Source organism: Heloderma suspectum, chromosome 4 (assembly GCF_057233095.1).
Source record: "Heloderma suspectum isolate Gila_16-S chromosome 4, 16-S_ref, whole genome shotgun sequence".
Classification (NCBI taxonomy): Eukaryota; Metazoa; Chordata; class Lepidosauria; order Squamata; family Helodermatidae; genus Heloderma; species Heloderma suspectum.
In genome coordinates this window covers 267,913,165-267,928,049 of record NC_139461.1, presented here as the reverse complement: position 1 = coordinate 267,928,049, position 14,885 = coordinate 267,913,165, and the positions used below count along the sequence as shown (strand labels likewise).

The 14,885-nt window shown below is 45.0% G+C and overlaps 1 long non-coding RNA gene across 1 annotated transcript in view; it reads right to left on the bottom strand.

Moving 5' to 3' along the window:
• Positions 1–1,767: 1,767 nt before the first annotated feature.
• The window catches only part of LOC146348685 (uncharacterized), a 33,472-nt gene continuing 20,354 nt past the window's right edge, over positions 1,768–14,885 (bottom strand). The window contains exon 3 of the long non-coding RNA XR_014790697.1: positions 1,768–3,681. This is a non-coding gene — a long non-coding RNA (uncharacterized LOC146348685). The remainder of the gene's footprint in view (positions 3,682–14,885) is intronic.

The following is a 14,885-nucleotide window of genomic DNA, read 5'->3' as shown; positions in this document are numbered from 1 at the left end:
TTCAGGATGCACATCGGTAGCCATCTTCTTGTTCCAGGGAGTCACTATTTTTAAAATGGTGACTCCCTGTATTTCCAGAAATAGATCCTGCACAAATGGCGGCTGTCAAGCACACAACATTAATGTAGCATACTTGACGGCTTGATGTCTGTCATTTGCACAGGATCGACTTCTGGAAATACCAGGAGTTGCCATTTTAAAAATGGTGACTCCCTGGAACAAGAAGATGGCTGCCGGGGTGCATCCCAAGGACCCAAGTAAAGAACTGGGGGCTCATGTGGCACAGTGGGGTCCTGAAGCAGGATTCGGCCATCCAAATCCTGCTTCAGTTCCAGAGGCTGAAGCAGATTGGGGACCCCCTGAATTGGCCCGAAGCAGATCAGGCCCACCTTGGAAGTCCCAAAGCGGCCTCCGAGGCAGATCGGGGGGAGGGGGTTCCTGCACAGCTCTAGTAAGCCAGCCCTGCTGCATTTGGGGCCCCTCCTGCTGTTTCTGTTGAGGGGGGTCCTGAGCTGCTGCCCAGCCCCAGAGTCTTGCCCTGACAGCACAGCTAGTTTTGTGGGCCACTAGTTGAGACCCATTAAACAGGTATTTATCAGACTTTGGGGGGCAGAATTCACTAAATGGCCAGAGGCAAATTATGCATCCCTGAATTTTCATCCCACACTTGTGTGTCACAGGTAAGATTCTGAGCTTACTTGTGCTCACTAGTAGGCGAATTAGGATACCCTGAAGATGAGCTGCATTAGCACTGAGCACTATTTTGTATTTGCCCTCGGTGTAGTAACAGCAGCAGTTTTGGAGCTCTGAACGTGCTGTGACCTAGATAGCAGTGCATCTTTTTAAAAAAAAACTGTCAGTGAGCCATGGATTTCTGAAGGAGAACTCTCTGTCCAGGTTAGAGTTGAATCTTGTGAAGCTGACAGTCATGCTTGATAGGATGGCACAGAGATATAAATGGGGGCTTATCAGACAGCTGTAACCCACATTTTTAAAATGTTTTACAACATTGGGGTCACTCGGCAAGCTTATATGGATTTTAGGTTACTACTACAGTTACAGTATGCTTCCCTTTCTCTTGCCCTAGCAACACTTATGCCTAGCTACAAGACTATGTGTGTGACCACTACAGATCCTGCACACACACTTCACTCTGTCATGGCAACATCATCTGTGCCTAGCAACAAGGCTCCACTGGAGCGTACTGGTGAGTGACAGGCTATTTTTGAGCCAATCTCATGCTTTAGAATCCTAATCTTTAGAGGTGACGTTAACCTATCACGTTCTGGAGTTCAGCCTAAAGCCCCACATCATTTCCTTACTTACAGCATTTGCCAATATCGTCTCTCAAATAATTTCAGAGCTTGACTAAGCTCATGAGACAATGATTCACAATGGGGACAAGAGCAGCTCCATCCCAGTGAATCTGGGGGGAGAGATGAGATGGAGGTGCCCAAAGTGGCATGATAAGCAGTGTCCTTGGGAAGCTGCTTAGGGCTAACTGCTGCCTGTTCCATTTCCAGGCACTGCTGTGGCTGAATCAGAGAACTCATATAATACTATCTTACTTGATATGGTTCCAAAGCATAGTCTTTAAGTCCATGATACAGAAACTTTACTGGAGCTAAGCTGGTCTGGAGCTGGTCAATACTTGGATGGGAGACGGGCAAGGAATCTTATGTATGCCGGTTCAAATTCATGTTTTAGAAATGCTCAATAGTTGCCTCCTTTTGGAAGGAAGTTATCATACAGACAAACGTTGTATTGGAAAGCTCTTTAATATTTACTGATGTACATGTTCCCTTAAACTATTTACCGCTTTTTGGAATGTAACACACAGTCAGCATAAATGGATTTTTCGTGCCCTCTTGGCTGCTAAAAGACTGATACTACAATACTGGAAGGATGAAAGCTCACCACCATGCAATGGACTGAAGACTTAACAACACTAATATATTTCAAATATACCATTTGAAAGAGTGGTATATAGATATCACTTGCGGATGGACTTATATTTGGATATCTTGTCTGCTTTTACTGAGGTTTATGTGTAATCTATTCTTTTTTCCTTTCCCCTACCCCCTAGAATGTTGTAATATTTGAAACGGAGGACTTTAGAGTATGTTGTGTTTTGTTGAAACTCACAATAAAAAATTGATTTAAAAAATGTATGCCACTTCAACTTATCCGATGGAAGAAATGTGGGATAAAATGGAATAATAGAAAATAAATTCTTGGCTATCAATACTCAAGATTGCTGCAATGTAAATTTGCCCCAAGTTCATACCATGTATATGTTAGGGGTCAAGAGGGACTTGCAGAGTGGGAAGTCCACCAAGAGCGTCCAACTCTGCTAAAGCAAGAATTACAGCCAAGACCACACCTGGACAGCCACCATTAGAGTTCTCTGCATGCAGCATGATCACGCCAAACCAGCAGAGTATATACATAATCATGTCATACCACATACCATTATTATTAATACTTTAGTGTTCAACACATGTCACATAGACTATTTTGGTAATCTTCACAATAGTTCTGTCATTGCTGTAAGGAAAGGCAACAGGAAAGATGAGGGGCAAGCAAAGCCCCAAGGAAGTGCCACCTCAAGGTGTTCCCAACGCCTTCAAGCAGTGGCTCCCCAGGGAGCTGTGGGGGGAGGGGGAGTCAGCTTAGGGCAGAGGGAGAGATGGGGAGGCCTGGTGGGCCAAATTCCCAGCTGTAAGGTATGTCACTATTCCTACAGATGAGCTGTGGCGAAAGAATCATAGAATCATAGAATAGTAGGGTTGGAAGGGGCCTACAAGGCCATCTAGTCCAACCCCCTGCAGGAATCCAGGTCAGATCATCCCTGACAGATGGCTGTCCAGCCTCATCTTGAACGCCTCCAGTGTGGGAGAGCCCACTAAGAGTGTGTGGACACCTACAGCAACCTAGCAAGATTTGCATCAGGGGACATCCCCAGCCCACATTTTTATAGTACAGTCCTATGTCTACTCACAGGTAAGCTCCATTGAATTCAGTGGGACTTTCTCCCAGGTAAGGCAGTCTAGGTTTGTAGCATTAGCCAGTATGCTACATCAGCTCTGTCCACTACAGTCCAACAGCATCTCTACACCAGCCTAAAATCCCGCATTTAAAACGGGGCTTTCTGCTTCCATTTTAAATGCAGGATCACAACTGACTCCCGTTACACGCGCTCTCTTCCCCCCTCCTTCCCACTGTATCTATCTGAGTCTTCCATTATCCATTGATCTCACTCCTCTTCTTGCTGCTTTTCCTCTTTTCACGGAGGGAACTCAAGAGGAACACAAACGGGGTAATTTGCTATCTCATTATCTGTGATCTATTTAAAAACGGAATAAAGGCCATTTAGTGCAGGAGACGCCTTGGAGGTTAACAGGTTAACAGCGTCATCTAAAAGGCCCTCAAACTTCCATGAGTGAGCAATCTCAATAGCAGGATAAAAGCTCTGTGTGAAGCAGCCCCAGATCTCCATGGCATAGCTTTGGTCTTTCTGGTCTTAAATCCTCAGGAGCGCCTGTGGCTTTACTCGCAGCAATCCAAAAACTTTGTGCTAGATTCTTTTTCCAGTTGTTGGATTTCAGTCATTCAAATGAATATCTTGATGCTCAAAACAGGTTCCTTTTTCAGTATATTGGAACTTTTATGCCTCTAGTCCTATGGGAAAAAAGAACATGAACATGTAATTAAAGATGTTATCATCATGCCTGTACAAAAGGCAGCCAAGATAAGGTTACATAAGCAACTGTAAAGCTGTCATTTATTTCCTAATGTGTTTTAAATGCCTTTGTCATGGATCCAGAAAGTGATCTAGCTGAGCCAACTTGCTTCTCACTCAGCCCCACACGCAAACAGGAATCAGCTGACTAGCTGCCACCACATTACCACATGTTTACCTCCAGGCAAGTAAGGATACATGGCATACAAACACGCACACATGCACACACACAGAGCAGTTCACAAAGACACAAGAGTTGAACTAGTATGACATCCTGAGCAGTGATTTAATACTGGGGGCTCTCCAGTATCAAAGTCCTTCTCCCCAAGATTATTATTTATGCAATGTTTAACCAAGAAGTTTGAAACATATGTAAATTTAGTCCAGAGTGTCTTAGGGTGCAATCTTATGCATATTTGGACAGAAAAAAAAACCTCCTATAACACCCAGCTTGCCTCAGCTAGCTGGGAGTTGTAGGATTTTTTTCTGTCTAAACATGCATAGGATTGCACCCTTAATAACTCAGGGCACAATGGGTAATTGCAACAGACAGGAAAGCCTTATTTAAGGACAACAGAAGGAAATGTAAAACCAAGCATATAAGAACCTGAAAACAGCATGGCCAAGTGGCTAAAATGCTGATGTGCAGCCCGATCCTATGAATGTTCACTTGGGAACAGGGCCAGCCCTACCATTAGGCACAGTGAGGGGACCGCCCCAGGCGGCAGATAGTGGAGGGCAGTTGTGGCAGGCCATTGCCTTGTATAAGAACATAAGGACAGCTCTGCTGGATCAAACCAAAGGCCTATTTAGGCCAAGGTTCTGCTCCCACAGAATGCCAACCAGCTGTGTTTGGAGGGGAGATGGGAGGAGATCGCTTGGAGTATGGAATGCCTAGGTATGTGGGAGGGGGAGGGGGAGGGGGAGGGGGAGGGGGCATGGAATGACAGTTGGGGTAATGGTGGGAATTTTGCCAGGTGACCATTGGAAGTGGCAGAGGGGAAATGGTATGTATTTATTGTATTTCTGTACCACCTTTCTGAAACCAACCAAGGCAGTTTAGAAAAATCTCAGAACACAAAAAACCATAATCAAATATAAACATAGTAAAACATTAAAAATAACCTTAACAGTCCATAATAACCATAGCAGTTTAAAAACCCAAGTTAAAACAATGCATCTTGACCCCTTTCCTGAAGACAGAGAGAGTGGGAAACAATTGCAACTCCAAAGGGAGTGTTCTCCAGGTTTAGTTGGGTAGGAATTACTATGGGTGGGTTTAGGAGATTATTAGTTCCCATTTCATTCATCCTATACTTCAGTTTCTTGTGAATTTGTTTTTATTGTTCCTCAAATAATCCCCAAGTAATTTTCAGTGAAACCAACGTTTAAAAGGGTACAAACACCACATAGCTACCTCTGTACCTACTGTGTTAGCACAGTAAGATCATGACAAATTCATGCTCAAGTAGGTTTTCTCCCAGCAAGGGAACAAGGCCATTTCCTCCCTTGTGTTGCCAGACCCTTACCCAGAGACTCTGCTGTGCCAAAATGCATCAAGGAACCAACAGAAGATGCAATCATTGCACACCTCCTGCCCCCTTTCTCCATGGGTCCACCTTCATTGCCTCTCTTTCTGTAGCAAGCCATACTCCAGTTTTGCCCTATTGCAGATGAAAAAGGGACTGGCTGGAGAAAGGGACTGGTGGAGGAATACGGCTGACCCCAAGTCACACTCCAGGACAGAAGGGTGGCAACAGGAACATAGGAAGCTCCCTTATACCAAGTCAGGCCATTTGGTTCATCTAGCCCAGTATTGTCAGTACTGATTGGCAGCAATGGCTCTCCAGGGTTTCAGGCAGGATTCTTTCCTAGCCCTACCTGGAAATACTGGGGATTGAACCTGGGACATTCTGCATGCAAAATATGTACTCTACCACTGAGTTATGGCCCCCTCCCTTTTTTCTGTCTAAACATACATAGGATTGCGCTCTTAGCCTGCTGCAAGAGAGGAACATTGAAGACTGAATAAACTATAAGATTGTGTACATGGTCCTTATTTTTTCCCAAGTGGTAGGAAATTCCCAGAGTAGCACTGCTGCATTTTAGCTTCCTTTGGATGAAAGAGCACTGGAGACTTATTTATAGTGCCTTTGTTAAATTTGTTTCAGTTACAAATAAACAAGCAAAGCATACTGGATGCAGGACCCCAGAGAGCAATTAGTGCAGCTCCTCCCTCAAGTTTTAGTTAATTCCAGCTAGAACCTTTAATCCAGTCTTCCCCAATGTCATTCCCTCCAGATATGTTGGACTACAACTACCATCATCCACAGCTAGCATGGCCATGGAATTTTATACTGCTGTCTTGAATGTGTAATCCTCCTGTATTTTCCCATGGCTTCTTCAATCTTTTTTCCTTCCACACAAAAAAATGTTAAGGAGGAAAAGACAGAATAGCTGCACAGTGTCTTTCGACTGTAGCGTTAGGAGCCGTCCATCTGGAAGCACTCTATTAGCCAGCAACCCATCTAATAAAGGAATGGTGGGCCAGCAGCTCTAATAATGACCTGGTCACAGGTAATGACAATCCAGAGTACAGATTGAGTATGGGCTGTTGTTGAATCATGGGTTGTCATTACGTGTGAACCCTGCAGTATGGTTTAACTATGAGTTATTAATCACGAACAAACCAGAGCTCACAACCCAAAAACAAAGCCTGGCTTCTCTTCCGGGTTTAACCATAGTTAAACCATAGTGCAGGGTTCGCACATAATGACAACCCACAATTCAACAACAACCCACGATTCCATGACAACCCATACTCTGGGTTGTGATTACATGAAAATCAGGCCAATATCTTCCTGCAATTATCTGTAACACTGCTTGTTTTCTTGTTTCCCATGAGTATATTGACTGATTCCTCCCCTTTGCTGCCTTCTTCAAGGAAACCACACCCTCCTTCACATGGATTGTACTTTCCAGTATTACTGATTGCCTTATGAATCAGGTGTTTTAAAGCCAATTAAATGCATTTCAGGGCTATACTAGCACTGATATTGGTTTGTCATGTGGTTAGTGCCCCCCCCAGCATGTATGATTTTATTTAAAAAATTGGGACCGTGGGGGGTGGCGGGAAGGACAGAGACATTAACCATTTGTCCCTACTGTGGTCCCAACTGGACACCCCACCCCACCCCCTGCCAATGCTTGCTACTCACAATGAGAGCAATTCCAAATTGTAGGAGTGATTTTAGACCGTACACTAGTTTTGTTGCCATTTTGCCAGCGGGATGGGGGTGGGGGGATGTAGTTTATAAATGTTTGTTGTTGTTCAGTCGTTCAGTCGTGTCCGACTCTTCGTGACCCCATGGACCATAGCATGCCAGGCCTTCCTGTCCTGCGCTCTCTCCCGGAGAGTGCTCAAGTTCATATTCATTGCATCAGTGATACTATCTAGCCATCTCATCCTCTGCTGTCCCCTTCTCCTTTTGCCTTCAGTCTTTCCCAGCATCAGGGTCTTTTCCAGGGAGTTTTCTCTTCGCATTAGGTGGCCAAAATATTGGAGCTTCACCTTCAGTATCTGTCCTTCCAAAGAGCAGTCAGGGTTGATTTCCTTGAGGATGGACTGATTTGACCTCCTTGCAGTCCAGGGGACTCGTAAGAGTCTTCTCCAGCACCACAGTTCGAAAGCATCAATTCTTCGGCGCTCAGCCTTCCTTATAGTCCAGCTCTCACAGCCATACATTACTACTGGGAAAACCATAGCTTTGATTAGACGGACCTTTGTCGGCAAGGTGATGTCTCTGCTTCTTACGATTCTGTCTAGGTTTGCCATAGCTTTCCTCCCAAGGAGCAAGCGTCTTTTAATTTCATGGCTACAGTCACCGTCTGCGGTGATCTTGGAGCCCAAGAAAGTAAAATCTGTCACTGCTTCCATTTCTTCCCCTTCTATATGCCAGGAAGTGATAGGGCCAGATGCCATGATCTTAGTTTTCTTAATGTTGAGTTTCAAACCAGCTTTTGCACTCTCCTCTTTCACCCTCAACAAGAGGCTCTTGAGGTCCTCTTCGCTTTCTGCCATTAGGGTGGTATCGTCTGCATATCGGAGGTTGTTGATAATTCTCCCAGCAATCTTAATTCCGACCTGTGATTCATCCAACCCGGCGTTTCTCATGATGTACTCTGCATATAAGTTAAATAAGCAGGGCGACAATATGCAGCCTTGTCGTACTCCTTTCCCAATTTGGAACCACTCATTTGTTCCATGTCTGGTTCTTACTGTTGCTTCTTGACCCTCGTACAGGTTTCTCAGGAGACAGGTAAGGTGGTCTGGTACTCCCATCTCTTGAAGAATTTGCCACAGTTTGTTGTGATCCACACAATCAAAGGCTTTAGCATAGTCAATGAAGCAGAAATAGACGTTTTTCTGGAATTCTCTTGCTTTCTCCATGATGCAGCGAATGTTGGCGATTTGATCTCTAGTTCCTCTGCCTCTTCGAAACCCAGCTTGTACTTCTGGTAGTTCTCGGTTCGCATACTGCTGAAGCCTAGCTTGTAGGATTTTGAGCATCACCTTGCTGGCATGTGAAATGAGCGCAATTGTGCGGTAGTTTGAACACTCTTTGGCATTGCCCTTCTTTGGAATTGGAATGTAAACTGACCTTTTCCAGTCTTGCGGCCATTGTTGAGTGTTCCAAATTTGTTGGCATATTGAATGCAGCACTTTAACAGCATCATCTTTTAGGATTTTAAATAGCTCAACTGGAATACTGTCATCTCCGCTAGCTTTGTTGTTAGTAATGCTTCCTAAGGCCCACTTGACTTCACTCTCGAGGATGTCCGGCTCAAGTTCCGTGACCGCACTATCATGGCTATCAGGGACATTAGGATCTTTCCTGTATAGTTCTTCTGTGTATTCTTTCCACCTCTTCTTAATCTCATCTGCTTCTGTTAGGTCCCTGCCTTCTTTGTCCTTTATCATGCCCATCTTTGCACAAAACATTCCCTTGAGCTCCAATTTTCTTGAAGAGATCTCTAGTCTTTCCCATTCTGTTGTTTTCCTCGATTTCTTTGCATTGTTCATTTAAGAAGGCCTTCTTGTCTCTCCTTGCTCTTCTCTGGAACTCTGCATTCAGTTGGATAGATCTTCGCCTTTCTCCCTTGCTTTTCGCTTCCCTTCTTTCCTCAGCTACTTGTCAAGCCTCATCAGACAGCCACTTGGCTTTCTTGCATTTCTTTTTCTTTGGGATGGATTGAGTTGCTGCCTCCTGAACAATGTTATGGACCTCCGTCCATAGTTCCTCAGGCACTCTGTCTATCAGGTCTAATCCCTTAAATCTATTCCTCACCTCCACTGTATATTCATCAGGGATATGATTTAGGTCATACCTGAACGGTTTAGTGGTTTTCCCGATGTTCTTCAATTTAAGCCGAAATTTTTCAAGAAGCAGCTCATGATCTGAGCCACAGTCAGCTCCAGGTCTTGTTTTGACTGACTGTATAGAGCTTCTCCATCTTTGGCTGCAAAGTACATAATCAATCTGATTTCGATATTGACCATCTGGTGATGTCCATGTGTAGAGTCATCTCTTGTGCTGTTGGAAAAGAGTGTTTGCTATGATCAGCGTGTTCTCTTGGCAAAACTCTATTAGCTTTTGTCCTGCTTCATTTTGTACACCAAGGCCATGCCTGCCTGTTATCCCGGTGATTTCTTGACTTCCTACTTTAGCATTCCAATAAATAAATTTTCTCCACAGCCTCCTCTAGCAATATGGATGTTATTTTAATATACTTTCCTGTTGTTTTGAATTATGTCATATGTTTTTGGTCAAGTGTGAGGGCTTCAGGGCAGAAGAAGCCCTGGCAATGGTATATCTGTCTTAAAACACTTGATTTCTCCCTATATTTGTATGTAAGATAATGTGAATACTTCATTAATTCCTAGTTACAGGATGGCACAGGTTTGGACTCTAAAAAACTAGGTGTCAGACATTGGTAATGATAACAGGGCTTATTGGCTGCTTCATCCTCACCATTTTCCTTTACCTAAATTACCTCAATGCAGACTTCCTTTTGCAGTGCAATCCTAACTAAGCTTACTCAGTAGTATGTTCCACCAAGTTCAATTAGGCTTACTCCCAAGTAAGTGCATATAGGATTGCAGCCTCAGACAAGTTTTGTGCAACATGATCTAACGGAGATATTAGGGGGGAGTGTCATATGTTGCCATTTGCTTTTTTGGCTTTTAGTTTTTGAGCCCCTTGCTATGTCGGCTGGGAATTATGGGAGTTGTAATCCAGCACATCCGGAGAGGGCCAGGTTGGGGAAGGTGGCTGAATTGGGTCACAATTCTACTAATACTCATTAAAAGCAATGGTGATTAAGGTCTCTCTCAACTCAGTATCCCCCCTCAGACATTAGTGCTTTCAACACTCCAAATAACAGGCTTATTAGAAAGGCTGAACACGCCCAGTAAATTACACAGGGCAGCACACACATCTTTCCCCTGGCCTGGAGCCCGGCTACTTGCTCCGACACACCAGGCCAGAGATGCTAATCAGTGCTTTGCTAGCAAGCCTTCTGCTTCCCCAAAAGTAAAGTCAAAGTGCCTGTAAACGGCTGGATAGAACCTCATTTCAGTGCCATCCCAGAAGGGCTGTGACATCCTGTTCCTTTTTCCTTTTCAAATTTGCCTGTGAGTGTGTGCCTGCATCCAAAGCACTTTTAAAGGTCACGGGGACCCTATGCTGAACCATCTCTGACCCATTCTTGTTTTTTGAAAAACGTATTTTAACAGTATATGACATTTCTCTGTAACTTTGGGATAAGGTCATTTGTTTCCCAGCTGCGTGAGAACCGGGGGCGGGGGGGGGGGACACAGAGGAGGGCAAGGTGCAGGAACCAGGTTGAACACGTGCTTTTGCCAGAGATCATGGCAGTTCTTATTGGGCAAATTGTTTAGAGGCTATGTCAAACTACCTCACTCAGTGTTCTTTCTGACGAACATTTCAGGACCGGCCCTGCCATTAGGTAGAGTGAGGTAGCCGCCTCAGCCAGCTGATTTGGGGTGTCTTGAATTGTTAGGTATTTAATTTGTTTGCATTGTATTTTTTTTTACTCCCAGGGAGAGGGGTTTCTGGGATTTTTTGCCTCAGATGCCAAAATAACTTGGCCAGCCTTGGGTATTATGCATTTGACTTGAGGGCAGGGAAGCCATTTATTCCAGCTCAGGCAGCAATATGTCTTGGGCCGGCTCTGACAGACACCCAGATGGGAAGGGCCCAGTGTTGCCTCCAAGTCTGGGGTGTGTGTGTGCTTTGATAAGATGCCCTCAGTGGGTCCATCTCCTCACCACTATCATTGCTTCCCAGCTGCTTGTCCTCTACCTCTACATGACCACCCCGAGGGAGAGTATAAGGCAAATGGAAGAAGATCTGCATCTCCTCAGTCTTTACCGCTTACATGCATGGAAAGGGTGGGAGAATAGTGGCAGCAAGAAGAAGCAGTGGGCCAGGAGGCTCCAGGAGTCAGCAGTGGGTCTACTATAGAGGTATGGGCCTTAGCAGGTGCCCAACAACACCAAATCCTGGCCCTAGTCCTGGAAAGACCCATACATAGCTCAGTAGCAGAGCTTATGCTTTGTATGCCTAAGGTCTCAGGTTCATTTTCTGGCATCACTTATTTTAAAGGATCTTAAGTAGCAAGGCAAGGAAAGACCTCCAGGCCTTGGAGAAGTGCTGGTAGTCAGAACAGGCAAGACTGGACTGAGCTAAGTGGACCAGTGGCTGGAGTCAGTATAAGGTGGCCACATAGAGATGACCCAGGTAGACTGACAAGCAGTCTGTTAGTTAGAAGGGCTTTCTGCCTGAGGATGGATTTTGCACTTTTGGTTATCATGGCTAATAGCCACTGTTATTAGACTTATCCTCCATGTATATTCACGAGAGAACAACTTCCTTTTGTTTGTCTTAAACTTTCTGCCAGTGGATTTCAATAGAGGACACCCAGGGGGGATCTTCACAACAACGGAATGAGAAGCGTGTTGGAGTATTACCCAGATTTTCATGGAATCGGCTTTGGCCCTTCAGGGACACACAAAGCAAGATAAGCCGAATGTACCGTACTTTTAAAATCCAGTTTTCAGGGGTCACACAACACTTGAAAGGAACATACTTCTGGGTGGGGTGGGGGGAGTAGAACTGAACATCATCAAACTGGCACGGGCTGCTCAACCAATGTCCCGCCCGCCCCTGTCCAGGCTCACCCTTGCGACTACTTATTATGAATGGAGAGCAACTAATTTCCCCCATGTGTGCAGATTTCCCTGAAAATGCCACAATCCGCAGTTCTTGAGTGCAGGATCTGAAGGGTCCCCCTGAGAACTTCCCCCACCCCAATTTCACTCCATTCCAGCACTCTGCCCTGGAGTTCTTGCTTCCAATCCACCCTTTCTCCCTTTCTCCTTCTCCCTGCTCACAATGAGAAGGACCCAAAAGATCATTACTGTGATAAAGCAGGGAAGGGATGTTACATAACAACAAAGAAACCACAGAACAACAAAGAAGCACAACATCACAACAGTGATTTAAGACAGCATTGGAGAAACGAAAGAGAGCTTTAGGGTGAGTTACTAAAGTTAGCCTTTAACCCTTTCACTGCAGGTGAGCAAGATCTATTTCTTACTTCTGAGTAAACATTCACAGAAGGGGGGATATGTTAAAGATTAAAAGGAGGTAACCAAAGGTGAATGAGTGTCCCCACTACTGCAATAATGTGAGGGGTCATTGCTTCGCTCCTGGGGATCTTCTCAATGGGAAAAACTACTTCCATTGGGGAAACAAGAGGGAATGGGGCATCCCATCCCCTTGACCACATCACTGCCAGGTCACAGAGGCATGCCCAAGATTTAATGCAGGGAGGCCATGGCACACTGTGGTAAAACTGCCAGGGAGTCGCTTTCAGTAAATCAAGTCAGAGTCAAAGGAGTTTCAGAAAATGTGGCTTTTCAAAAGGGAAGCGGTTGGTTGGCAGAGGATTGGTGATGATGAAATTCAAACTGCTCTAACTTCGCACTAAATTGCTCATGAAGACAGCCTCCAATTCTTTGCAGAGCAAATTATCAGTTGTTGCTGCTGCTGCTATTCACTCTCCACACCACCCATGATTTTATAAGCCTCTATCATGGCCTACCTCAGCCTGGGCCCCTCCAGATGTGTTGGACCCATAATTACCAACCAGCATGGATATTATGGGAATTGTAGTTTGACACATCTGGAGGGGCCCAGGTTGGAGAAGGCTGCTCTGTCATGCCACACACACATATAAACATGTGGCTATCTTTTTTTCCTGAGTTAAACAGCCTCTCTCTCTCTCTCTCTCTCTCTCTCAATGCGTAACTCATGTCTACTATGACCCTCCCCTCTACTTCCTCCTTTGTCAAGACTGCAGGCTGCCACCATCTTTCCTGCCCAGCCTTCTCGTATGAGCAGCTGGTCCTGGTTATCATGGTTATCTATCACAAAGGCCCCACACGAGCACTCCTGGACCAATGCCTGTTTTAGATGGGTTCCTGTTCTACAGCATTACATCTCCTACATCTTTAACCTCTAGGAAGTGAACACATTTTGATTCAGTCTCTATTTTAACTGGAGTCATTTAACATACAAGATACTAGTTCCCTGAAATGAGCCATGCTTTCTGTTTTAAATGCTGCTCTGTATTTTCTACCAACACAGTAGCATCGCCCATGCCTACTGTATGTACTACTGTGATTCTTTAGATTCTACAATAGTAGCAAAATGACCTTTCTTGGGCAAAACTGCATAATTAAGCTCTCCTGCTGACACACGCCTCTGCTCACTCCAGTTTCAGAAGGCGATTTTTGGAGTTACAACAGCACAAGGAAATTCTAAGAAAGGCTCTTAAAACATGTGCCTGTTTATTTAACACTTTTGGACATTTTGTGTAATGAGAGGTATGGCCCCCTGTTGTTTTGAACAAATTAACATATAAAAATACATGGTATGCCATTAATATTGACCCATAAGCTGTTACCAAGGATGTGCATATGCACAGCATTGCACAACTTGCCAGGCAGAAAGGACAATCCCTAATGAACATTTCAAGTGTTGACATTCCTAATCAAGCGTATGTGGCATTATATGTACATTACCTGCCCTCAGTCCATATTTTCTGTCTGAGCAATGTGACATTTTGTTGCCTGATGAAGAGCAGCAAATGCCACCCCCACCTCCCTGAAGTCAAGGTGCATAATACCCAAAGCTGGTCAAGTTATTTTGGCACCTGAGGCAGAACACCCCCCCCCCCCACAGACACACTCACCTTATCCCCTCCTTAGCAGTAAAAATACAGTAGCAATAAATGAAATCATTAATAATTTGCTGGTTAAGACGCTGAACTGCAGACCAGAAGGTCGGCAGGACAGCAGTTCGAGACCCGAGTGCCGCGTGATGGAGTGAGCTCCCGTCTTCAGTCCCAGCTTCTGCCAACCTAGCAGTTCGAAAGCAAGAAATTGCAAGTAGATAAATAGGTACCACCTCAGCGGGAAAGGTAACAGCGTTCCGTGCACCTCGGTGTTCAGTCATGCCGGCCGCATGACCATGGAACCGTCTTCGGACAGCGCTGGCTCTTCGGCTTAGAAATGGAGATGAGCACCACACCCTAGAGTCGGACACGACTGGCTGGGGACACCTTTACCTTTTTTTAACCTTTCAAGACACCCTCAAATCAGCTGCCTGAGGCAGCTGCTTCACTCTGTCTCATGGCAGAGCTGGCCCTGAGCTACATTCAAATTCCACTGAATTCAGCAGAAGATATTTAATTATGTTCTCAACTCTCCTATTGAAACTAGTGGGACTTCAAGTTAATTTTTGCTGAATTGAGCTCATATTGCATGACACTACTAGAAGGAATGGTTCACTACATGCCTTGATGAAAAAATTATTGTATTATTATCAGCCAGAGAAGGAACTGCTGCAAGGAGTTTGCTTCCCCTCTACAAGAAAGAAGTCTGCTCCAACTGCCAGTTGTCCTTGGACTGCAGAAGTAGAAGGGAAGTCCCCTCTGGCCTCTGCCACCAGCCACAGAACCAAACACCACCAGGTAATCCCACCTATCCAAGCAA